The following is a 27,155-nucleotide window of genomic DNA, read 5'->3' on the forward strand; positions in this document are numbered from 1 at the left end:
TGTTATTTGTTTCCTTTATACTTGAAAAATAATTTTACTAGATTTTAAATCCTTGACTAATATTTTAATCCTTTGATTATATTAAATATATCACTCCATTTACAGCTGCCATAAAAAATCCTTTTGAAAAGTCTGAGGACAACCTAATTTTCTTTCATTATAAATAACTTGTTTTTTTACCTAGGAACTCAATTATTTTATTTTTCTTTACTTAGAGTCCAGTAATTTCAATAGAATATGTTGTGGTGTTGTTCATCATTGATTTGAATTTTCTCAAGTGTGTGTTCTCTTTCAATATGTAACTCCAAATCTGATTTTTTTTAAAATTAGGGTCTTAAAATTTGTTCTACCTCCTGCTTCAGGGAATCTTATACATGTTGGATCTTCTGTACCAAAAATCATTATTTTTCACTTTCTCTTGAACTATTTTTATCTTTTGCTATTTTAAAAATTTTGTAAATATTCCTCTTTTGCCTTTCTTTTACATTAAAGCATTTAAAATAAAATGCTTTTGATCCTTCTCATATAGATTTCACTTCGGAAATAGTTTTTTTTTCATTTATTTATAATTGGCTTTTTGATTTTTATCATCTCATAACTCAGGTTTTATACTTCTAAGTTATGTTTTTCTTTCATGTCTTATATCATTACCCTAATGAGTTTTAGGTCATCTTTAAATTGATGGTTAAAATGACTATCTCTTCTGTGGGCATGCCTTTTTGATATGTTTTATTGCTTGTAAGAATTTTATTCTGATTCCCCTTTTTGTTTCTGATAACAACCTTTTCTAGGGATTTGATTTTGATAGTTTTAGTAGCTCAGATATTTGTGAAATTTAATTTCTTGAACTTTTAGAAGGAGAAAGATCAAAGTATTTTTGATTTTTAACTTAAGACAAACTTTCCTCCTTTGTCCTTGATAATTCTCAAATAAAGTGAGATTGACTGATTTTATTCCATCCAACCCACTTTTATCTGGACTCTCTCTTCCATTTTTCTTATCTCTAGCATCCTCGATTTTGAATTTACCCCCAGGGATTTTCCCTCAACGTGGGGCTCTGTTTAAAAAGGGAAACCTAGTGGTTCAGTTTCAAAAGTTCATAGAGACTGGATTGTTCAAGCTGTCCAAATGGTCCAAATGTATTCCAAGACATCGTGTTAAAAACTTTTTCCTTAGCGTTTATGTTCCTTTTTAGTAAATGTAGATAATTCATGTTGATTAATGCAAGAATAACTGGCATTTTTTATTGCAAAAATTCAAGAGAGTTCCTGATATCCTAAACTTTTATAGATGAAAATACATTCCCAATAGATATCCTTACTGGCAATAGCTGTCAGTTTATCTGATTTTTTTAAATCCATTTGCCTCTTCTACCATCAGCTTTAACAGATGCCTACATAATCACACACACACACACACACACACACACACACACACACACACACACCAGCTTTGCCACTTAGAAATCTTAGTCATAGGTACCTCAGTGTAATTCTATTCACATGGAAGAAAGAACAAAAAATAAAACAGTTCAGAGCTGGAAACATTACCATTGCCATTTTTTACTGGAAGGAGCACCCAGGTAATTTTCACTTTGGAAATAAGTGACTGTTCTTCTCAATTCCCACTTTTAGTTTTTGACCTGTGGTCTACAGGGCTAATTTATGTGAATTCTTAAAAAATACTATTTATGGAAAACTTTGTTTATTCATTGGTTTTACACTAAAAAGTAAACAATGTTTTTATTCTTTTGTACTATGTGGCATACTAAATGGTGAAAGTATGGAGCAGGCTTTGACTAACTGTCATTCATTCTATGAACAAGAAATGAAACCACAAACAACTAATTGTGCATATACTTGCTATATGCCATTCATTTTTCACAAAACGATTCCTAATTACTTCTAAATTGTTTTTAAGGTCAAGCAAATAGCTCCCTATCTGGCTGTATTTTTTGTTTTCAAATACTACGCCTGACCAAATCAAGGAACATAAATCATAGACTTTAAATGGACAAGTTAGTTTATTTGTAAGTTCACGGTGGGAGAAAAGACAATAAAGTTTAGATGAGACTGAAATTTTGTGATCATAACGTCATATAGATGAAAAGGTTTATGAAAAATAAGCAAATTTACACAGCTCAAAAGCTAGACCAAGCTCTAACTACAATTATTGTCTTTTTTGTGAAATAGTGTCACTTCTGCCCTTTCCATACCGGATTTAATCACATTCTTTGAGTTTTTTTTTTTTTTTTTTTAGGAAATGCATTGGCCTGTCTTGCTGTTTGCTAGTGAAAGTTAGACAATCTGATTGCTAATTTTCAGAATTAATAAACTTTACATCCCTGGTAGCTGTATGCATTAGCAGGTGCTTTCTGGAGGCAGTAGCTGAGTCTAAAAAATGTAATTCTAATGCTGACAATTTCAGATTGCAAAATGAACCTGAAAATGTAACTTTCAGTTTTTCATTTAGGTGGCTACTTTCTTCATTTAAGCAGAGACCAATCTTGTTCAGTTGTTTGAAAGGTCTTTTAAAGACACTTGTTATCTTCAGTCATCCATTCTGACTCTAAAAATACGTTACTGGCATACAGTTTCCTTTGTTTCCAATGGGATGGTTATCCTGTGAGTATAGATAAAGGTACAAAGACTTTTTTGCTTAAAAAACACTTTAACAACAAATAAGTAATGGCATTATACTCGTGGTTTCACTTTTTATGGCAGTAGTCCTCAGATTTATCTATGGTTTACAAAACCAGTTTCGTGAAGATTTTTCAGGTTAGAAAGCCCACTGAACAGTGTAATATTCTTTTTAGACAGTATTTCGGGATAAATTACAAAAACACTCAATTTCAGGAAAAATAAATAACTGTATTAATATGCATCAAGATGCATTAACTTTTTGGAAAAATTATTTATACTAATAAAAACTTACTTATCAGACAAGCCTGTTTGGAGTGGATTCAGAGAAGATGGGCAAAGTGGATAGTGATTCTAAACATATATTTTGAAACTTTTGCTGGAAAAAATAGAGAAATAAAGGGGTTGCCAAAAGGGGATAAAGAGTATATTTTTTTCAAAGATGAAAGATATTATAGCAAGATGTATTAACTTTTAAGTCACCTTGATGTATATAAAATCTTGGTACATTTGGTAAGAATACTTTCATTATTCACCTAATCTAACATTTCTAGGTTTTTGTAAATAATGCACTTTGATGGACTGATTATATTACTGAATAGTCTACCTAATTCTCCAATTCAACTCTTCACAATATATCATTTGCAGAAAAAATGTAAATCGCAATTGCTAAACATAGACACTAAAGTCATTCAATCAATATATCAGAAATTGAAAACTGACATGAATAGTGAAAATACTTAATTTTCCCTTTCATCTACATTGTATAAGCTCCAGCCATATAGAAATTATTTCTGTTACTTAACATTTGCCATGTTCTCTCCTCTCTCTGGTCTTTTATATGTGTTGTTACCATTCTTTTCATTCACTCTTTATTCAGGATTAAAATGCCTCACTAAATGATAAGTTCCTTGAAAATCAAGACCCTGCTTATTCATCATCTTCACCTTTGTATCTCTAGTACCTAATATTGCACCTGGCACATTTTAGGCACTCAATAAATACTTGTAACTGACTATCTGAATGTCAACAAATTAATATCTTAATAATTCCATGACTATTTTAATCATTTAACTGGCATATTATTTTTAGATGATGAAAACATACCTTAATAGAATCGTCAGTTAGTAATTTCTATCATCATATTGTGATGACAAGTAGGGGAAACATTATTAATCACATATTACAGACTAGAAAGGAAGGTGAAAATTAAATCACTTGATTAGGATCTCAGCATGGGTATATGGTAGAGAAACTAACACAACATTGTAAAGCAATTATTCTCCAATAAAGATATATTTAACAAAAGATATCATAGAAAGGGAATCCTGAAAAAAAAGTCCAAATCTAATCTTTTAACTCTTTACCCAATTTTCAATCTAACTTATACCCTATTCATTCTTTTATACTACCCTCTACTATCATCCTGCCTCTGACTTCTGTAGGTAAGTCTAACTTTCTTTCCCTTCCCAAATATTCTTCTTCCTTGATGGTAATGCAGGGGTCTGTAAACCACAAATCCTGGTAAATCCTGTCCTCTAAGATTCTAGAAACAAATCTTTTTTTTTTTCCATTTTTTTAATGTCAGTACCTAAAGGCATTATACATACAAACGAATGTTCCTTCAATTTGTGGACATTGCAAGCTCCTTAATAAGTCACCAGGAGGTTTGTTTGATGCCAACATTTGCCAATTATATCATGAATGTTTATGCATTAGGATAGCACTTTGATTTTTTTATATGTGGTTGGTTTTCAGCTTACAAATCAGCTATTTTGAAAGCTTTTGAAAAAAGGAGAAAACTCATCTAGTATTTTCCTTCTCAGAAAAAAATATATAGTCTTGCTGTAAGGGACAAAAGGTAAAAATATGTTATACTACTTTTAATATTATTGTACTTATTAGGAGTAAGGAGTTCTACATTTCACTTAGCATTATCACATGGATCTATAATTTTGTCCATGTATAAAATTTAGTTAAAAGGGGCTTTAAAAGTAAATAATTTGTATAGTTGAAAATATATTGACTAATAATGTCTTTCAAACTATTAAACAAATCACAGATACATTTTAATATTTTTTATTCTTTTGTCTTATCATTTTTGTTAATGTCAGTCAACTCCCTCAAGAGTCTCTATTGATCAAAAAAATACAAAAAAGTGTAAATTGTCAGAAAATACAGTTGAAACAGAGATTTTTTTTAATTAAAAATAAATTATTATGATTAGCACATATTAAATTCATTAGATACAAAATATACAAATAGGTGCAAATAAAATTTTAAAACAGATTTGTTCATTTTATTGATTGGGATAATTCCACATGTACTAGCGGAACACACATATATAACTTAATATCTAAATTAATCTCACAGTATTTCAAAAGGATTATATCTGGTCATTTTCTTATCAGCAGGAGATTTCTATATAATATAATGGGCCCATGGAACTAATTCAGAAACCTAGATTAATCAGTGTAAACAAAATAGGCTATTATTTGCTTCTATTGTTTCAGTAGCTTTTCCTCTCAAAAATTCTAACATATCTATATTCAGTTAAAGGATTATTTATTTTTTACTGACTATAATCTTTACAGTAAGAAATACATCATGATGTTAGAGTCTACTCTGACAAAATATTTTATAATGTATTTGCTGAATGTTGCAAGTGTTGTTCAGAAATTGTTTCCCATTATGCCTTAAATCCTCCACTATATCCCTCCCTTTCTTTATTCAAAGACCTCAACATTACCTGAACAACCAGTATGGTGGAGTGTCTAGGGGACTGGCATCATGTTAACTCCATGATTACAAGGCCTTTATACCATTATAGCTAGTGATCATATTATGCGGTACTTTGAAATTTTTGGAAGCTAAGCCAACAAATCTTCATAAGATGGACAATAACACATCTGAGTAATTTCTTCAGGGTAGCTTGGTTTGAATTGGACTCTTTGAAGTTGTTTTTTTGTTTTTGTTGTTGAATTTATCCTTATAAGAATAAACTTTCTGCTTATGAATAGTAACCATGAATAGAAGGCAGAAGCTCTGTAAGTGTATTATGTTTCTCGACTCTTCTACTCTGATTACTTTGGTGACTATACCATCAAACATCTTCTAATGTGAATCCCTGGTGTCCTTTATTCTTGCAGAATATTTTTAAAATGGAAGTAAGTGTTTTATCTTTTATGTTCAGATAAACACAAAGCTTTATTAGTCTTTGCTTGTGACTTACTGGCAGGATTTATGTAACAGTTTCATTCATTAAAGATATAGGGTTAGATAAAGGTTTGGGTCTGCTGTTATATCCGTAGAGAACTCCAGGTAGTAAATATAATTTGATAATAGAGAAAATTCTCCATAGGAGATGGATCAAGAAAACATCAATGTGATATTGGTTAAAAAGATTTTTATTAGAGTTACAATTCTGAAAGTCATTTATAAATGCCTTTTCATTGTACTTTTCCTTTTTTTGAAAATCAAGGAAAATGGAATCTACTTAGTATCCTACATATCAATAACAAATGTAACAGTTCTGGTTTTAAGATCCTTCACAGACGTATCTAAAAGTATTCCCGTAAAAAATCAACTGTCACCTACGATTTTGCTTTAAAAATAGTAAGGTGTGCTGGGATCTTTATAGGAATCTGGGTGTCAGTTCAGGATGAATTCAGAATTCATAACTACTGAAGATATTAAAATGTAACAAAAATTATAACTCAGCGATAACTAATTCTTCAGGAAAGACATTATGCTGGTTAGATTGAGAAAGGGAAAGAGACACACAGCTAAAAACACATATGATTAAGATATGAAAATATGGAGATGTAGTTAAATTCTTTTTCAAAAACCAAAAAATTGAGGCCAACAAACATAAGAAGCTTGATTCGTAGGAGAATGACTTGGCTGCAGACCTCACAAAAAAATGGTATTGTGTTTTGCTCCATGGAAGTTAATGTGAATATCCATATTACTCAGAAAGCTGCCAAATCTTGATTTATTTATTCTCTATTTATTCTCATTCACTATAATCAACTTGGCTTCTCCCCGATGATTTGTAGTAGAGAAAGAGAAAAGCACTCTTAGGATAAGAAGTTGATGGCAAGAACCATAAGACATTTTTAGAGCACAGATTTTTTTTAAAAAAATCATTGAGATATAGTTCATATACCATACAATCCATCCATTTAAAGTATACAATTCAATGGATTTTAGTATATTCACAGAGTTGAGCTACCATCAACCATCACCAAAATGGATTTTAGAACATTTTTGTCACCCTAAGAAGAAACCCTACAACCTTTACCTGTCAACTCCAAGAACCCATTCTCCCAAGCTCTAGGAAAATACTTACATACTTTCTTTCTCTATAAAGTTGCATGCTTTGATCATTTCAGATGTGGAACCATACACTATGTGATTTTTTTGTGACTGACTTATTTCACTTAGCATATTTTGAGGTTCATCCATGTTGTAGCATGTATCAGTAATTCATCCCTTTGAATGGATATATAATACCCCATTGTATGGATATACAACTTTTATCCATTTATCAGTTAATAAACACTTGGATTATTTCCACCTTTTGGCTATTAATAATAATGCTGAGTGGACATACATTGAATAAGTTTTTGTGTGAGTTTATGGTCTCATTTCTCTTGGTATATACTTAGGAATGGAATGGCTGGGTCACGTGGAAGTTTTGTGTAATTTTTTTAATTGGAGTATAGTTGCTTTACAATGTTGTGTTAGTTTCTGCTGTACAGCAAAGTGAATCAGTCACACGTATACATATATCCCCTCTTCCTTGGATTTCCTTCCCATTTGGGTCACCACAGAGCACTGAGTAGAGTTCCCTGTGCTATACAGTCTGTTCTCGTTAGTTATCTATTTTATGCATAGTAATGTATATATGTCGACCCCAACCTCCCAATCCATCCCACCCACCCCGCCTCCCCCCTTGATAGCCATACATTTGTTCTTTACGTCTGTAACAAATATCATATATTAACACGTATATGTGGAATCTGTGTAATTTTTTAGGAAACTTCCAGATGTGTTTCCAAAGTGGCTGCATTAATTATATTCCTGCCAGCAATTTCTCCACATCCTTGCCAATATTTGTTATTATCTGTCTTTTAATTATTGCCATTCTTATAGGTATCAGGCAGTATCTCTTTTTTTTAGTTGAAGTGAAACTGGTTTATAACATTATGTTAGTTTCAAGTATACAACATAATCATTTGATATTTGTATATGCTGCAAAGTGATCACAGTAAAACTAGCTACAGTCTGTCATCTTACAATTAACTCTCCTCACCCATTTTGGCAATCCCCCAACTCTCTTCTCCTCTAGTAATCACCAATGTGTCCTGTATATCGATGAGTAATGTTTTATTTGCTAATTTGTTTTGTTTTCTAGATTCCACATGTAAGTGAAATCATAAGGTATTTGTCTTTCTCTATCTGACTTATTTCACTTCGTATAATACCCTCAAGGTCCATCCATATTGTTGCAAATGGTAAGATTTCTTTCTTTTATACAGCTATGTAGTATTCCATTATATATGTGTATATATGTTATATATATATCACAACATTTTTATCCATTCATCTATTGATGGACTTAGGTTGTTTCTATATGTTGGCTATTGTAAATAATGCTGCAGTGAATGTTGAGGTGCATGCATCTTTTCGAATTAGTGGTTTTTTATTTTTAAAATAAATATGCAGAAGTGGAATAGCTAGATCATATGGTAGTTTTACTTTAATTTTTTGATGAATCTCCATATTGTTTCCATAGTGGCTGCACCAATTTACATTCCCACTAACAGTGTATGAAGGTTCCCTTTTCACATATCCATATGATAATAGCCATTCTAATAGGTCTGAGGTGATCTCTCATTGTGATTTTGATTTGCAGTACCCTAATAATTAGCTTTGTTGAAAATATTTTTATGTGAATGTTGGCCACTTATATGTCTTATTTGGAAAACCCTCTATTAAGAGCTGCTGTCCATTTTTTATTTGGGTCTTTTTTCCTCTTGAGTTTTTTGAGTTCTTTATATTTTTCCGATATTAAACCCTTAATGGATATATAATTTGTAAATATTTTCTCCCATTAAGTAGGTTACCTTTTCATTTTGTTGGTGGTTTCCTTAGCTATGCAGAAGCTTTATAGTTTGATATACTTTCACTTGTATATTTTTGCTTTCCTTGCCTTTACTTTTGGAGCCAAACCCAAAAGTTCAATGTCAAATCAATGTTAAGGAGCTTTTACCAGCTATATTTTCTTCTAGGAGTTTTACGACTTCAAGATTACATATGGTGTAAGATAGTGGTCTAGTTTCATTCTTCTGAATGTGGCTGACCAGTATTCCCAACACAATTTATTGAAGAGAGTGTCCATTCCCCATTGTATATTCTTTCCTCCTTTGTTGGAAATTAGTTGACGATATATACATGGGTATATTTCTGGGCTCTGTATTCACTTCCATTGATGTGTGTCTGTTTTTAATGCCATTACCATACTGTTTTGACTAGTATAGCTTTGTACTTTAGTTTGAAATTGGAGAGTGTGATACCTCTTCTTTCTCAAGATTGCTTTGACAGTTTGAGACCTTTTTTGATTCCATACAAATTTTAGGATTATTTGTTCTTCTTCTGTGAAAAATGCCATTGGAATTTTGATATGGATTGCATTGAATCTATAGATTGCTTTGACTAGTATGGACATTTTAACAATATTAATTATTCCAATCCATGAGCAAGAGATATCTTTTCATTTATTTGTATCTTCTTTGATTTCTTTCATCATTGTCTTACAATTTTCAGTCTACATGTTTTTCACCTCCTTGGTTAAATTTATTCCTAGTTATTTTATTCTTTTTGATTCAATTTAATTGGGATTGCTTTCTTAATTTCTCTTTCTGATAGTTCATTATTAGTGTATAGAAATTCAAGAAATTCTATATATTGATTTTGTATTCTGCAACTTTACTGAATTCATTTATTGATTCTAACAGATTTTTGGTGGAGTTTTTAGGGCTCAAAGCCCTTAAAAATACCTTATATTAAAAAACATAAGGTATTATATCATCTGAAAATAGTGACATTACTTCTTCTTCCTTTCCAACTTGACTGCCTTTCATTTCTTTTTCTTGCCTAATTGCTCTTGCTAAGACTTCTAATCTTATATTGAATAAAACTGGGGAGAGTGGGTGTCTTTGTTTTGTTCCTCATCTTAGAGGGATAGCTTTAAGCTTTTCTCCATTGAGCATAATCTTAGCTGTGGAAATTTTTAATATATAGCCTTTATTATCTTGAGGTGCATTCCCTTTTTTCCCACTTTGGTGAGTTTTTATCATAAATGGATTTTGAATTTTGTCAGAAACTTTTTCTGCAGCTATTGAGATGATTATATGATTATATGATTTTTATCCTTTATATTTTAATGTGGTGTATCACATTGATCAATTTGCAGAAGTTACACCACCCTTGCATCCCTGAAATAAATCCCACTTGGTCATGGTGTATGATTTCTTTTTAGTAAAGATATTTATTCTAATTGAAGTGTAGTTGAATTACAATATTATATTAGTTTCAGGTGTATAGCATAGTGATTCAGTATTTTTACAGACTGTATTCCATTAAAAGTTATTACAAGATAATGACTATAATTCCCTGTGCTATACAATATATCCTTGTTGCTTATCTATTTCATACACAGTAGTTTGTATCTCTTAATCCCATTGCCCCTCCCCCTTCTCTCTCCCGTATGATAACCAGTTTATTATTTTTTTTAACATCTTTATTGGAGTATAATTGCTTTAAAATGGTGGATTCTTAACCACTGTGCCATGAGGGAAGTCCCTCCTCTTTCATTTTTTATTTTATTTATTGATCCCTCTGTCTTTCTCTTGGTGAGTCTTACTAAAAGTGTGTCGATTTTGTTTCTCTTTGCTAAGAGCCAGCTCTAAGTTGTATTCATCTTTTCTATTGTTTTTTATTCTATCTTTCATGTATTTTCACTCAATATTTATGGGACGCACAAAAAGCAGTTTTAAGAGGGAAGTTCATAGCAAAACAGGCCTACCTCAAAAAAAAAAAAAAAAAAAGAAAAAAAGAAAAAACCTCAAATAAGCAATCTAACTTTACACATCAAAGAAGCTAGGGAAAGAAGAACTAACAAAGCCCAAATTTAGTAGAAGGAAGGACAATAATAAATATTATATTTCACATATGAGTGAAAGGCAGTTACAACTTTAAATTTCCTTCTAACAACTGCTTCTGCTGCATCCCATCAATTCTGGTATGTTGTATCTTTATTTTCATTCATCTCAATATATTTTCTAATTACTCTTACTTCTTCTTTCACCAATTAATTATTTAGGAACTTTGTTTTATTTCCACATAATTTTGAATTTTCCAAATTTTGTTAAGATTTTAATTTCCAATTTTTTATTCCATTTTCAACAGAGAATGTATTATACTGTGTGTAATGGTTTTTAATAATTTTAAATTTATTGACAATTATTTTATGACCTAGCATAAGGTCTATCCTGGACAGCAATTTATGTGCACTTGAGAAAAATTTGTACTTTGTTGTTCCTTGGTTGAATAGCCTATAGATGTTCATTTGGTTTAGTTATTGTACAATGTTGTTCAAATCTTTTATTTCCTCATCAATCTTTTGCCTATTTGTTGTATTCATTATTAAAACTGGTGTATTCAAGTCTCTGTTATTGTTGGATTATTTCTTTCTCCCTTTAATTCTGTCAGTTTTTATTTCATGTCTTTTTAGGCACTGTTGTTAAGTGTATATTTGTGCTTTTATTTTTTATATCTTTCTAATATATTTACACTTTTACTGTTGTATAATGTCCATCTTTATGTCTAGTAACATGTTTCATACACTATTATTTTGATAATAGCCCCTTCCAACTATCTTATGATGCCGTTTGCATAATATACTTTTTACCTTTTTACTTTTAAAGTATTTGTATATTTGAGGATAAAGTGTATCTCCTGTAGATAGCATACATTTGGAATCTTTTTTTTTTTTTTTTTTTTTTTTGTGGTATGTGGGCCTCTCACTGTTGTGGCCTATCCCGTTGCGGAGCACAGGCTCCAGACGCGCAGGCCCAGCGGCCATGGCTCACAGGCCTAGCTGCTCCGCGGCATGTGGGATCTTCCCAGACTGGGGCACGAACCAGCATCCCCTGCATCCGCAGGCACACTCTCAACCACTGCGCCACCAGGGAAGCCCTGGAATGTTTTTTTAATCCACCAATAATGTCTGTAATTGGATTGAATTTTTAATCAATTCTTGTTTAATCTGTTGACGTAGCTGGATTTATGTGTCATTTTAACTTTTGTTTTTTTATGTTCTAATACATTTTTGTTCCTCTACTCTTGTTTTAGTGCTTCTTCTTGCATCAAGGCAATGTTTTATTTTGTCATACTTTTGTTTAATCAATGATTATCTTACTAAATTTTTTTAGAGATAATTTCTCAGTGTTTCCTCTAGGATTTACCACATATACATCTTAATGTATCAGAATCTACTTCAGATTCATACTAACCTAATTTCATTGAGATTTAGAAATGTTACTCATATAGTATTTTACCCCCTCTCTTGTGTTATCATTATATACATTGCATGTATGTACTTGTAACACCCCAAATTACATTTTTATGATTACTTTATAAAATTCTGTATGTATTAAAGAAGCTAAGTGAATAAATGGAATCAAGTTTGTATTTAGAGAGTTTGTTATATTTACCTCTTATCAATTTTAGTTCACATTATGGGTTACTATGGGTTCAAGTTACCATTTGGTGTCACTTCTTTACTTCAGTACAACTTAGCTCTCACATCTTCTGTGTTATTGTCAAATATATTACAGTCTATATGTTATAGGCCCAGACACACACACACAGTTTCATATAATTGCTTTTTAATCAGTCAGGAGAAGAAAGGGGAATACATATACATTAATTCTATAATTTCTAATTACATAATTATTTTGCTCATGCTCTTTATTTTGTTATGTGGATTTGAATTACCATCTGGGATTACTTGATTTCAGACTGAAGAATTTCCATTAGGATTTCTTTTAAGGCATGTCCACTAGCAAAGAATACTGTTTTTGCTTATCTTGGAATGTCATATCTCACCTTACTATTTGAAAGATGGTTTTGCTGGATAAAAGTTTCTTGGTTGACAGTTTTTTTCTCCCTTTTCTTGCCTTTGACTGTGTCACCCCACTGTCATCTGGCATCTGTTTATTTCTAATTGAGGTTTTTTTGTATACATTAAATCATTTTCTTTTCCTCCTTTCCTCCTTTTCTCTTTGGCTTTCAGTATTTTCTCTATGATGGTGTCTGAGTGTGGATCTCAATCTCTTTGGGTTTAACCAGGGTAGAATTAATTTGTCTTCTTGGATGTATAGATAAATATTTTTCAGGAAATGTGGCAAGTTTTCAGCCATTATTTCTTTGAATATTTTTTTTTCCTACTCCATTCTTCCTCTCTTCTCATTTTGGCACTCCCAATTATGTACAAGTTGGTTCACTTAAAAGTGTACTATATTTCTCTGAGACTTTGTTTATGTTTTCTCTTTTTTACTGTTCCTCATACTACATATCTCTACTGATTTATCTAAATGTTTACTGTCTCTTCTGCTAGCTCAAGTCAACTCTTGAGCCCCCTCAGTGAATTTTTTTTCAGTTTGGTTATTGTCCTTTTCAACTTCAGAATTCCAGTTTGGTTCTTTGTTATAATTTCTGTTTCTTCATTGATATGATCCATTTGATAAGGTATTGACATTATAGCTAACTTTACCTTTTTAACCATGGTTTTCTTCAGTTAATTGAACATACTTGGTATTGCTCCTCAGGGGGCTCAGCCTTGGGTATGTGCACACTCTATGGTTACTAGTGGCTGAGCAGAGCTTATTTTTGACAGTGTTTTTCCTTTATCTCTCTGTTAATCTATCTGACTCATTTGATATCAAATCCAGCTGCTAGGCTTCATTGATTTACCCTTTTTTTTTTCAATAATTCTCTAGGGCATACGATGCTCTACAGTCTCATCCAATTAACTTCAGGAATGGGTAACTTTTTAAACCAGTCTTTGAGCTTTGTTCTAACCCCAGGGAAACTGTTTTTAACTGGCTCTTTCCTGGTTTTCTCTGGTGAACTAGTTGGCTTTTTGTTCAGCTAAAACTGCCACTCAGCCACTTTGTCATCCTTGTGCCTCTGAATCAACAGGTAAAGAAGGATGTTACATTGTTGCCTGGGGAGATCGATCCTGAGTATCAAGGGGAAGTTGGATTACTACTCCACAATGGAGGTAAGGAAGAGTATGTTCAGAATAAAGGGGATCCCTTAGGGTGTCTTTTAATATTACTGTGTCCTGTGGTTAAGATTAGTGGAAAACTACAACAACCCAATCTATGCAGGTATAGTAATGATCCAGACCCTTCAAGAATTAGTTTGAGTCACCCACCATATAAAGAACCACAACCAGCTGAGGTGGGGTGCTTGCTGAAGGCAAAGGGAACAGAATGGGACGTGGAAGAAAGTAGTTATAAACATCAGCTACACCCATGTGACCAGTTACAGAAATGAGGATTGTAATTGTCATGAGTATTTCCTATTTATTTTGTTATAAATGTATTTGCAGGTATGTACATTTTATTAATTTACTTATATTTACATATATTTTAATCTTATTCCATTATTATGTAACATAAGATGTAATGATTTTATATCATAGTATGTATTACTAATTTCATAGTATTTAAGTTATGGAATATCAAGGAGAAGAGTAAACATTACTTAAGGACTTTACCTTCTCTTCTGGGGAAGGGGTCAGTGTATTTTCAGTTGTACACAGGATAGTTTTATCATGTTCAGTTAGATTATGACCTTGTTATTGTCTTTATTTGAGGACTAAGTATGGTTTAAGGAGATATGTACAGGTACCAAGTTGAAAAGGGGTGGACTTGTGATGGTTATTTTTATGTATCAACTTGACTGGCCATAGGGTCACCATATTAAACATTACTTCTGGGTGTTTCTATGAGTGTATTTCCAGGTGAGATAAGCATTTGATTTGGTAGACTCAGTAAAGTAGATTACCTTTGTCAATGTGGGTGCTCATCATTCAATCCATTAAAGTCCTGAATAGAACAAAAGGCAAAGGAAAAAAGAATTTGCCTTTTTTGCTGTCCCACTGTTGAGCTTGGACATCTCATCTCATCTTTTCCTGTCTGTAGACTGGGTTTTACACCATTAGTTCCTCTGGTGCACATGTCTTCAAATTCAAAATGAATTACACTGTGGGTTTTCTTGGGTCTCCAGCTTGCTGATGGCGGTTATATGGGACTTCTCAGCTTCCATAACCATGTGAGACAATTCATCATGGAGAACACTGACTAATACAGCTCTTAAAGAGTTTTCAATTCAGGGGATAGAGAAAGACATGTGCTGTCTGGGATGGGAAACTTCTTCCAGATTCCTGATGGCTCCATCCATATGTCCTGGGGATTCCGCCCATTATCATAACACTCCAGGACATTCACTTTCTCCTCCCCAGGAGAGGAGCTAATATGGAAATGAATGAAATTTTTGCTAAAAATAAGCTGAGCATGCTTGATTCAATTCCTTTCTCCCTTTCCACTCCTGTTTTCTATGCTCCACACCCACTTTGCAATCAGATTTCTCATAGGGGTCATTTACTCTGATTTCCTCCTATATGGCTTATTTTTTTTATAAGGTCAGACTACACTCTTAATGGAAAGTAGGGCTTTGAAGCAAATGTGGTGGAATAGACAAAAATATTAAGGAATATATAGGGAGTGGAATTTTGATACAAATATACAGATCATTCATATTGGTTGTGGTTGAATGGAGAGTCCACTGGCAACTCACTGGGGTTCCAAAGACAGTCAAGTAAGTGGTAGGAGTGAGTATCCAGTGGAAATGGTTCTATTGACAGAATCCTAAGCAGATTTTTCCTTTTGTAGTTTCTTGAGTATGCTTTGGTTTTCTCTGTCTTCCCCCTTTTAAGTTTATTTATGGACTTACATTTTCCCAATAAGTTAATTTTAAATTTAAGTGAGTCAAAAGTGATTTCTGTTGTTTGCAACCAAGAACCGTGTACAAACTCTTTTATTTGTAAGATAAAATACTATCAATAGACGTCTCTCAGAGTTGTTATGAAGATTTCATGAGGGCATTCAAGATGTAGCATAGTGTGTGATATCTAATAAATGTCTATAAATGTTATTTTAGACATGTTTTATGCTGACAGATTACAACAGATTTGTAATATGGGAACAGACACTAATCAAGGCAGGAAAAATTATTTAAATGAATTATGTCATTTAGCACAGCCTTGGAAAAACTGTGGGAAAATTTATCAATATATTAATTCTTGTTGTACAATGGCTGCCTAATATTTTAGTAATTATAGTCATACTAAAATGTAATATATGTTGAAACTATAAAGATCAAAATTGTCAATTAAAAATGTATGACACTGAGGAGATTGGTTCAAGATGGTGGAGTAGAAGGACGTGTGCACACCCCTTCTTGCAAGAGCACCAGAATCACAGGTAACTGCTAAACAACCATCCCCAGGAAGATGCTGGAACCTACCAAAAAAGATACCCTACATCCAAAGACAAAGGAGGGGCCGCAATGAGATGGTGGGAGGGTTCCAATCACGATAAAATCAAATCATATACTCATCAGGTGGGCAACCCACAAACTGGAGAAGAATTATACCACAGAAGTTCTCCCACTGGAGTGAAGGTTCTGATCCCCACGTCAGGCTTCCCAGCCTGGGGTTCCAGCAATGGGAGAAATCCCCAGAGAATCTGACTTTGTAGGACAACAGGATTTGATTGCAGGACTTCCACAGGACTGGGGGAAACAGAGGCTCCACTCTTGGAGGGCACACACAAAGGCTTGTGTGCACCAGGACCCAGGGGGAAGGAGAGTGACCCCATAGGAGACTGTACCAGACCTACCTGCTAGTGTTGGAGGGTCTCCAACAAAGGCAGGGGGCAGCTGTGGCTCACTGTGGGGACAAGGACACTGGCAGCAGCAGTTCTGGAAGTACTCATTGGCATGAACCCTCCCAGAGACCACCATTAGCCCCACCAAACAGCCTGTAGGCTCCAGTGCTGGGTCGCCTCAGGCCAAACAACCAACAGGGAGGGAACAAAACCCCAACCATCAGCAGGCAAATGGATTAAAGTTTTACTGAGCAGGCCCTGCCCACCAGAGCAATGACAAGACCCAGCTCTACCCACCACCAGTCCCTCCCATCAGGAAACATGCACAAGCCTCTTACATAGCCTCATCCACCAGAGGGCAGATAGCAGAAGCAAGACGAAGTACAATCCTGCAACCTATGGAACAAAAACCACAATCACAGAAAGTTAGACAAAATGAAAAGGCAGAGGATTATGCCCCAGATGAAGGAACAAGATAAATCCCCAGAAAAACAACTAAATGAAGTAGAGATAGGCAACCTTCTGGGAAAAGAATTCAGAATAATGATAGTGATGATGATCCAGGATCTCAGAAAAAAATGGAGGCAAGGATCGAGAAGATGCAAGAAATGTTTAACAAACACCTAAAAGAACTAATATACAAACAGAGATGAACAATACAATAACTGAAGTAAAAGATACACTAGAAGGAATCAGTAGCAGAATAACTGAGGCAGGAGGATGGATAAGGGACCTGGAAGACAGAATAGTGCACTGCCGCAGAACAGCATAAAGAAAAAAGAAGGAAAAGAAATGAATACAGTCTAAGAGACCTCTGGGACAACATTAAACACACCAACATTCACATTTTAGGGCTCCCAGAAGGAGAAGAGAGATAGAAAGGACCTGAGAAAATATTTGAAGAGATAATAGCTGAAAACTTCCCTAGCATGGGAAAGGAAACAGTCACCCAAGTTCTGAAAGCACAGAGAATCCCAGGCAGGATAAACCCAAGGAGGAACAGGCCAAGACACATAGTAATCAAATTGGCAAAAATTAAAGACAAAGAAAAAATATTAAAAGCAACAAGGGGAAAATGACAAATAATATACAAGGGAACTCCCATAAGGTTATCAGCTCATTTCTCAGCAGAAACTGCAAGCCAGAAGGGAGTGGCATAATATATTTAAAGTGATGAAAGGGAAGAAACTCCACACAAGAATACTCTACACAGTAAGGCTCTCATTTAGATTTGATGGAGAAATCAAAAGCTTTACAGACAAGCAAAAGCTTTACAGACAAGCAAAAGCTAAGAGAATTCAACAGCACCAGACCAACTTTGCAACAAATGCTAAAGGAACTCCTCTAGGCAGGAAAGAGACTAGCAGCTTAAAACCTTGTACATATATAGACTGCTATATCAAAAGCTCATGGGAACAGAAGCCCCAAAACTAGAATAGATGCACACACAAAAAAGAAAAAGCAAACACCGCTAAAGATGGTCATCAAACCACAAGAGAAAAAAAGAGGAAGAAAAGAAAAAAGACATACCAAAACAAATGCAAAACAATTAAGAAAAGAGCAACAGGAACACACATATTGATAATTACCTTAAATGTAAATGGATTAAATGTTCCAACCAAAGACATAGATTGGCTGAGTGGATACAAAAACAAGACCCATATATATGGTGTCTATGAGAGACCCACCTCAGACCTAGGGACACATACAGACTGAAAGTGAGGGGATGGAAGAAGGTATACCATACAAATAGAAATCAAAAGAAAGCTGAAGTAGCAATATTCATATCAGACAAAATAGACTTTAAAATAAAGACTGTTACGAGACAAAGAAGGATGCTACATAATGATCAAGGGATCAATCCAAGAAGAAGATATAACAATTGTAAATATATATGCACCCAATGTAGGAGCACCTCAATATATAAGGCAAATACTAACAGCCATAAAGGGAGAAACCGACAGTAACACAGTAATTGTGGGGGACTTTAACACCCCACTTTCATTAATGGACAGATCAGACAGAAAAATCAATAAGGAAACACAGGCTTAGAATGACACATTAGATCAGATGGACTTAATTGATATTTATAGAGCATTCTATCCAAAAACAGAATATACATTCATCTCAGGTGCGCACAGAACATTCTCCAGGATTGACCACATGCTGGGCCACAAAGCAAGCCTCAGTAAATTTAAGAAAATTGACACTACATTAAGCATTTTTTCTGATGACAATGCTATGAGATTAGAAATAATTTACAAGGAAAACATATAAAAAACACAAACACATGGAGGCTAAACAATATGCTACTAAACAACCAACTGAAGAAATCAAAGAGGAAATAAAAAATACCTAGAGACAAATGAAAATGTAAGCACAATGATCCAAAACCTATGGGATGCAGTAAAAGCAGTTCTAAGAGGGAAGTTTATAGCAATACAATCTTGCCTCAGGAAACAAGAAAGATCTCAAATAAACAAGCTAAGCTTACACCTAAAGCAACTAGAGAAAAAAGAGCAAACAAAATCTGAAGTTAGTAGAAGGAAAGAAATAATAAAGATCAGAGCAGAAATAAATGAAATAGAGACAAACAGTAGCAAAGATCAATGAAACTAAAGCCTGGTTCTTTGAAAAGGTAAACAAAATTGAAAAACCTTGAACCAGACTCATCAAGAAAAAAACGGAGAAGACTCCAATTAATAAAATTGGAAATGAAAAAAGAGAAGTCACAGCAGACACCACAGAAGTACAAAGGATCCTAAGAGACTACTACAAACAATTATATGCCAATAAAGTGGATGACCTGGCAGAAATGGACAAATTCTTAGAAAGGTCCAATCTCCCAAGACTGAACCAGGAAGAAATAGAAAATATAAACAGACCAATTACAAGCACTGAAATTGAAACTGTGATTAAAAATCTCCCAACAAACAAAAGTCCAGGACCTCATGGCTTCACAGGTGAATTCTATCAAAGATTTAGAGATGAGCTAACACCTATACTTCTGAAACTATTCCAAGAAATATCAGAGGAAGGAAAACTCCCAAAATCATTCTATTATGCCACCATCACCCTGATACCAAAACCTGACAGAGGTACCACAAAAAAAGAAAATTACACACCAATATCACTTATGAACATAGATGTAAAAATCCTCAACAAAATACTAGCAGTTTGAATCCAACAATACTTTAAAAGGATCATACACCATGATCAAGTGGGATTTATCCCAGGGATCCAAGGACTTTTCAATATCCACAGATCAATCAGTGTGATACGCCACATCAACCAACTGAAGAATAAAAACCATACAACAATCTCAATAGATGCAGGAAAGTTTTGACAATTCAGCACCCATTTATGATAAAACTCTCCAGAAAGTGGGCATAGAGGCAAGATACCTCACATAATAAAAGCTGTATATGACAAACCTATAGCTAACATCATACTCAATGGTGAAAAGCTGAAAGCATTTCCTCTAAGATCAGGAACAAGACAAGGATGTCCACTCTCGCCACTTTTATTCAACATAGTATTGGAAGTCCTAGCTGAGATAATCAGAGAAGGAAAAGAAATAAAAGGAATCCAAATTGGAAAAGAAGAAGTTTAACTGTCACTGTTGGGAGCAGACATGATACTGTACATAGAAAAATCCTAAAGACACTACCAGAAAACTACTACAGCTCATCAATGAATTTGGTAAAGTTGCAGGTTACGAAATTAGTGCACAGAAATCTGTTGCATTTCTATACACTAACAATGAAAGGTCAGAAAGAGAAATTCAAGAACAATCCCATTTACTATCACTTCAAAAAGAGTAAAATACCTAGGAATAAACATATCTAAGGAGACAAAAGACCTGTACTCTGAAAACTATAAGACGCTGATGAAAGAAATCAAAGATGACACAAACAGATGGAAAGATATACCATGTTCTGGGATTGGAAGAATCAATATTGTCAAAATGACTATACTACCCAAGGCAATCTACAGATTCTATGCAATCCCTATTAAAGTACCAATGGCATTTTTCACAGAACCAGAACAAAAATCTTAAAATTTGTAAGGTAACCCAGAAAACCCTGAATAGCCAAAGCGATCTTGAGAAAGAAAAATGGAGCTGGAAGAATTAGGCTCCCTGACTTCAGACTATACTACAAAGCTATAGTCATCAAAAGAGTATGGTACTGGCACAAAAATAGAAATATAGATCGATGGAACAGGATTGAAAGCCCAGAAATAAACCCACTCACCTATGTTCAATTAATCTATGACAAAGGAGGCAAGACTATAGAATGGTGGAAAGACCATGTCTTCAACGAATTGTGTTGGGAAAACTGGACAGCTGCATGTAAAAAAAATGAAATTAGATCATTCTTTAACACCATACACAAAAATAACCTCAAAATGGATTAAAGACATAAATGTGAGACTGGACACTATAAAACTCCTAGAGGAAAACAGGCAGAACATTTTCTGACATAAATCGTAGCAATATCTTTTTCGATCCATCTCCCAGAGTAATGGAAATAAAAAAACACACACACAAATGAGACCTAATTAAACTCAAAAGCTTTTGCATGGCAAAGGAAACCACAGACAAAACAAAAAGACATCCCACAGATTGGGAGAAAATATTTGCAAATGATATGACTGGCAAGGGATTAGTCTCCAAAATTTATAAACAGCTCATGCAGCTTAATATCATCAAAACAAATAACCCAATCAAAAAATGGGCAGAAGACCTAAATAGACATTTCTCCAAAGACATGCAGATGGCCAATAGGCACATGAAAAGGTGTTCAACATCACTAATTATTAGGGAAATGCAAATCAAAACTACAATGAGATATCACCTCACACCAGTCAATATGGCTATCATCAAAAAGTCCACAAACAATAAATGCTGGAGAGGGTGTGGAGAGAAGGGAACCCTCCTACACTGTTGGTGGGAATGTAAATTGGTACAGCCACTATGGAGAACAGTATGGAGGTTCCTTAAAAAACTAAAATTGGAACTACCATATAACTCTGCAATCCCACTCCTGGGCATATATCTTTAGAAAAATATGATCCTAAAATATACATGCACCCCAATATTCATTGCAGCACTGTTTACAATAACCAAGACATGGAAGCAACCTAAATGTCCATTAACAGAGGAATGGATAAAGAAGATGTGGTACATACATACAATGGAATATTACTCAGCCATTGAAAAGAATGAATAATACCATTTGCAGCCACATGGATGGACCTCGAGATTGTCATACTGAGTGAAGTAAGTCAGACAGAGAAAGAGAGATATTGTATGATATCACATATATGCGGAATCTAAAAAGAAATGATACAAATTAACTTATTTACAAAACATAAACAGACTCACAGACTTAGAGAACAAACTTATGGTTACTAGGGGGAAGGATGGGAGGAAGGTATAGTCAGGCAGTTTGGGATCGACATGTACACACTGCTATATTTAAAATGGATAACTAACAAGGACCTACTGTATAGCACAGGGAACTCTGCTCAATGTTATGTGGCAGCCTGGATGGGAGGGAAGTTTGAGGGAGAATTGATACATGTATATGTATGGCTGAGTCACTTTGCTGTGCATTTGAAACTATCACAACATTATTAATCAGCTATGCTCCAATATGAAGTAAAAAGTTTAAAAAATCAGCATAAAAGTATGACATCATAGACTGATTTGAAACTATTGTGAACAATAAAACTCTTCCAGCTTAAGCACCTGAAAGTTTTCATTATGATAAAATATTGAGAGAGACTGTCATTGCTTCAAAGGCAAAAATCTTTATTTGTCATATACTTAGGAAATTCATATTTATTAAATGAAAATTTATTTTTGAAATATATTAACTGTAAGAATTTAAGTAACTTAGTTCAAAGAGAAAACTACAGTTGACAAGAGAAGTACCCCAATTAGTAGGATTGATGATATACTTTTTCTACTCAAGCTACTATTTTGCCTTTTACCCCAAAGCAAAATATTCTATTATTTCAGTAACATGTAAAAGTAGGTATCTAGGATCAGGGCTGCACATTACACATTAAATGATAGAGTTGTAAACTGTTTTGCTGATTAAAATTACACTGGATCAAGGCAATTTTAATTTAAAATTACACCTCATTTTGGGCTCTGATATATCTAGCTGATCTATCTACAAGGATCATATTGATAGAAATATTACCATCTTTCTTTTAATTTCATTCTGAGTAAACGATACTTTTGTGTTTCCTGACTATTAAAAAACAGTGAACACTGGGCTCATACCTCAGACATTGTGGTGCCATTGTACTTTTCATCACACAGTAAAGCACATTTACTTGAATCAGTCAGTTTGGTAGTTTTCATATGTCACATCCCCCACATACTATACTTTACAGATTAAATAGTAATTCACCATGAATTTCTAAGGAGAAAAAAGTAAAGAAGCTACTGTGAGAATAAATCTATGGTAATTAACAGTATTTAAGAATATTTACACTATTTAAACATGGTGAGAGGTGAAGTTTCTTGGTACTAGATTAGTACCCCACATCTCCAGTTTACCAAAATTTTCTCTATGATTGATTATTAATATATGTTACAAAGTCAGACTTTAGCAGTTAAGCAGTCAGAGGCATCCAATTTTATCTATTTTTTTCTTCTAGAAAGAAAACTTAACATGTGATTTATGTTCTTCACAAATTTTTAAGTGAAAAATTCCCCATTTCTCCCATGCCCAGCCCCTGGCAACCATCATTCCACTCTTTATTTCTCTGAGTTTGTATATTTTAGATACCTCCTATAAGTAGAATCATGCAGTATTTGCTCTTTGGGACTGGCTTATTTAACTTAGCATACTGTCCTCCAGGTTCATCCATGTTGTCACATATAGTATAATTTCCCTGTTTTTGTTTTTTTTAAGGCAGAATAATATTCCATTGTGTGTACATACCACATTTTCTTTATCAGTTTATTTCTTTATGGACATTTGGGTTGCTTCCATATCTTGGCCATTGTGAATAATGCCACAATGAACATACATCTTTTTGAGATCCTGATTTCAATTCTTTTGGATATACATCCAGAAGTGGGATTGCTGAATCATGTTATAGTTTAACTTTTAATTTTTTGAGGAACCGTTTTCCATAGCACCTGCACCATCTTACAGTACTTCCAGGCTTCCCTAGTGGTGTAGTTGTTAAGAATCTGCCTGCCAATGCAGGGGACAGTGGTTTGAGCCCTAGTCCGGGAAGATCCCACATGCTGCAGAGCAACTAAGCCTGTGTGCCACAACTATTGAGCCTGTGCTCTAGAGGCCACGAGCCACAACTACGGAGCCCATGCACCACAACTACTGAAGCCTGCATGCCTAGAGCTCATGCTCCACAACAAGAGAAGCCACCACAATGAGAAGCCTGCACACCACAACGAAGAGTAGCCCCAGCTTGCTGTAACTATAGAAAGCCTGTACCCAGCAATGAAGACCCAACACAGCCAAAAAAAATAAACACAATACTTCTAACAGTGTACAAGGGTTCCATTTCCTCCTCATCCTCACCAACACTGGTTTTATTCTTATATGTATTCATACATACATATATATGTGTGTACATATATATGTGTTTATATATATATATATATATATATATATATATAAAATAGCTTATATATATAATAGTAAAATAGCTACCCAAACATGTTTGAGGTGACATCTCAGTTTTGTCTTCATTTGAATTTTGCTTATGATTAGTAATGTTGTCAATATTATGAATGATTATATGTCTTCTCTGGAGAAATATCTATTCAGATCCTTGCCCATTTTTTAATTGGGTTGTTTGTGGATTTTTTTGCTGTTAAGTTGAAGAATTTCCTTATGTATTTTGGATTTTAAGCTCTTATCAGTTATATGCTTTGCAAATATTTTCTTCCATTCCATAGATTGCCTTTTCACCATATTAATTGTATGCTGTGCAGGTCCTTTTTAGTTTTACATAGTTCCACATGTCTATTTTTGCTTTTGTTACCTGTGCTTTTAATGTCATCTCTGATCAATCATTGATCATGACATCAATGCTTCATGATAACTGTCATGAATATCCTTTTATGTTTTCAATAGTTTTATAACTTCAAGCCTTATATTTAAGTCTTTAATTGACTTTGATTTGATTTTTGTTGGTGGTGTGAGATAAGAGTTCAGATTTCCCAGCACCATTTGTTGAAGAGACTACCCTTTCTCCATTGTGCATTCTTGGCACCTTTGTTGAAAACCAGTTAACCATGTATGCCTGAGTTTATTTCTTGGCTCTTTATTCCATTTCATTGATCTGTCTGTTTTTTTGCCAGTATCATACCGCTTTAACTACTGTAGCTTTGTAATATATTTTGAAATAAGATGTGTGATGCCTCCAACTTTGCTCTTTTTTTCTCAGGATTCCTTTGGCTATTTGTTTTTATGTGTGTGTGTGTGTGGTTCTATATGAATTTTAGGATCGTTTCTTCTTTTTTTATGAAAAATGCCTTGGGATTTTGATAGTTATTGCATTGAATCTGGAGATTATTTTGGATAGTATTGACATTTTAACAATATTAAATCTTCCAGTCCATGAACAGGGAAGTCTTTGCATTTGTCTATGTCTTCTTTTATTTATTTTATTGATGTTGTCATTTTAGTATACAAGTCTTTCAATCCCCTTGGTTAAGTTTATTCTGAGTATTTTATTCTTTTGGATGCTTTTGTACACAGCTTTCCTTTCTGGGTGCTTTATTACTGGTGTATAGAAGCATAACTGATTTTTCTATGTTGATTTTGTATCCTGCAACTTTACCAAATTTAGAATTTTATCATTTTTTTAAAGTTGTGGAGTCTTTATGATTTTATACATACAAGATCATGTCACCTGCAAACAGAGATAATTTTATTTCCTTTTTCCAATTTGGATGCCCTGTCCTTTTTTTCTTTTTCTTGCCTAATTGCTCTACCTAGAACTTTCAATAGTATGTTGAATAGAGGTGCTGATAGTAGGTAGTGGTGTCTTGTTCCTGTTATTTGAGGAAAAGTGTTCAGTTTTTCATGGTTTTGTGTGATGTTAGCCGTGAGATTTTCATGTATGGCATTTATTATGTTGAGAAAAATTCCTTCTGTATCTAGTGTTTTGAGAGTTTTTACCATAAAATGGTATTGGTTTTCTCAAGTTTTTCCTGCACCTATTGAGATGATCATGCCATGGCTCATGGGCCCAGCCGCTCCGCGGCATGTGGGATCTTCCCGGACCGGGGCACGAACCCGTGTCCTCCGCATCAGCAGGTGGATTCTCAACCACTGCACCACCAGGGAAGCCCGAGATGATCATGTGATTTTTATCCTTCATTTTATTAATGTAGTATAACTAATTAAATTGATTTGTATGTGTTGAACCATCCTTGCATCCCAGGGATAAACCCCACTTGGTCATGGTATATGAACTTCTAAATGTACTACTGAATTTGGTTTGCTCTTAAACAAAAGAGAGCAGTGATAGCTATACTTATTGGAGACAAAAGAGATATTAAATAAAAATCTATCATAAGAGACAAGGACATCGTATAGTGATAAAAGGGTCAATTCGCCAGGAAGATATAATAAACATCATAATACCTAAATGTATAAGGCAAACATTGATCAAAGTGAAGGGGAAAATACATAGCAATGAAGCAAAAGCAAGAGATTTCAATACCTCAATTTTAATAATGGATAGAACACCCAGAAAGCAAGCCAGTAAGGAAAGAGTAGGCTTGAGCAACATTATACATCAAATAGACCTAAGTGAAATTCATAGAACATTCTATGCAACAGCAGAATACATATTTTCCTCGAGCACACACAGAACATTGTCCAGGAGAGATCACATGTTAGGTTACAAAATAATTCTAACATATTTAAGAAAATGGTGTCATATCAAGTATTGGGATTTTGTTTGTTTGTTGGTGGGTCCTTTTGTTTTTGTTTTTGTTTTACCACAATGGAATGAAACTAGGAATGAATAACAAAGGGAAAACTGGAAAATCCAAAAATAATTGGATATTAAATAGCACATTCTTGAACAACCAATGGGTCAGAGAAGTAATTTAAAGGGAAATTAGAAAATATTTTGAGAAAAACAAAAATGGGAAACAACATAACCAGACTTATGGGAATCAGTGAAAGTAGGAATAAGAGAGAAGTTTATAGTGACAAACCCCTGCATTAAAAAAGAGGAAATATCTCAAATAAACAACATTTATTTATACCTGAACTAGGAAGAAATAGAAAATCTAAACAGACTTATCACTAGGCAGGAGATGGAATCTACAACGAAAAACATCCCAATTAAAAAAACAACAACAACAACAAAACCTCAGGACCAGATAGTTTCACTGGTGAATTCTTCCTACATTTAAAGAGTTAATGCCAATCCTTCTTAAACTCTTCCAAAAAAATAGAAGAGGAGGCAACACTCC

The 27,155-nt window shown here is 33.9% G+C and overlaps 1 long non-coding RNA gene across 2 annotated transcripts in view; it reads left to right on the plus strand.

Moving 5' to 3' along the window:
* The window catches only part of LOC137217232 (uncharacterized), a 430,021-nt gene that overhangs the window by 333,203 nt on the left and 69,663 nt on the right, over positions 1 to 27,155 (plus strand). For both annotated transcript variants that reach the window (XR_010940065.1, XR_010940064.1), the window contains one exon: positions 13,911 to 13,992. This is a non-coding gene — a long non-coding RNA (uncharacterized lncRNA). The remainder of the gene's footprint in view (positions 1 to 13,910; positions 13,993 to 27,155) is intronic.

The sequence above is a fragment of the Pseudorca crassidens genome, chromosome X (assembly GCF_039906515.1).
Source record: "Pseudorca crassidens isolate mPseCra1 chromosome X, mPseCra1.hap1, whole genome shotgun sequence".
In the NCBI taxonomy this organism is placed as follows: domain Eukaryota; kingdom Metazoa; phylum Chordata; class Mammalia; order Artiodactyla; family Delphinidae; genus Pseudorca; species Pseudorca crassidens.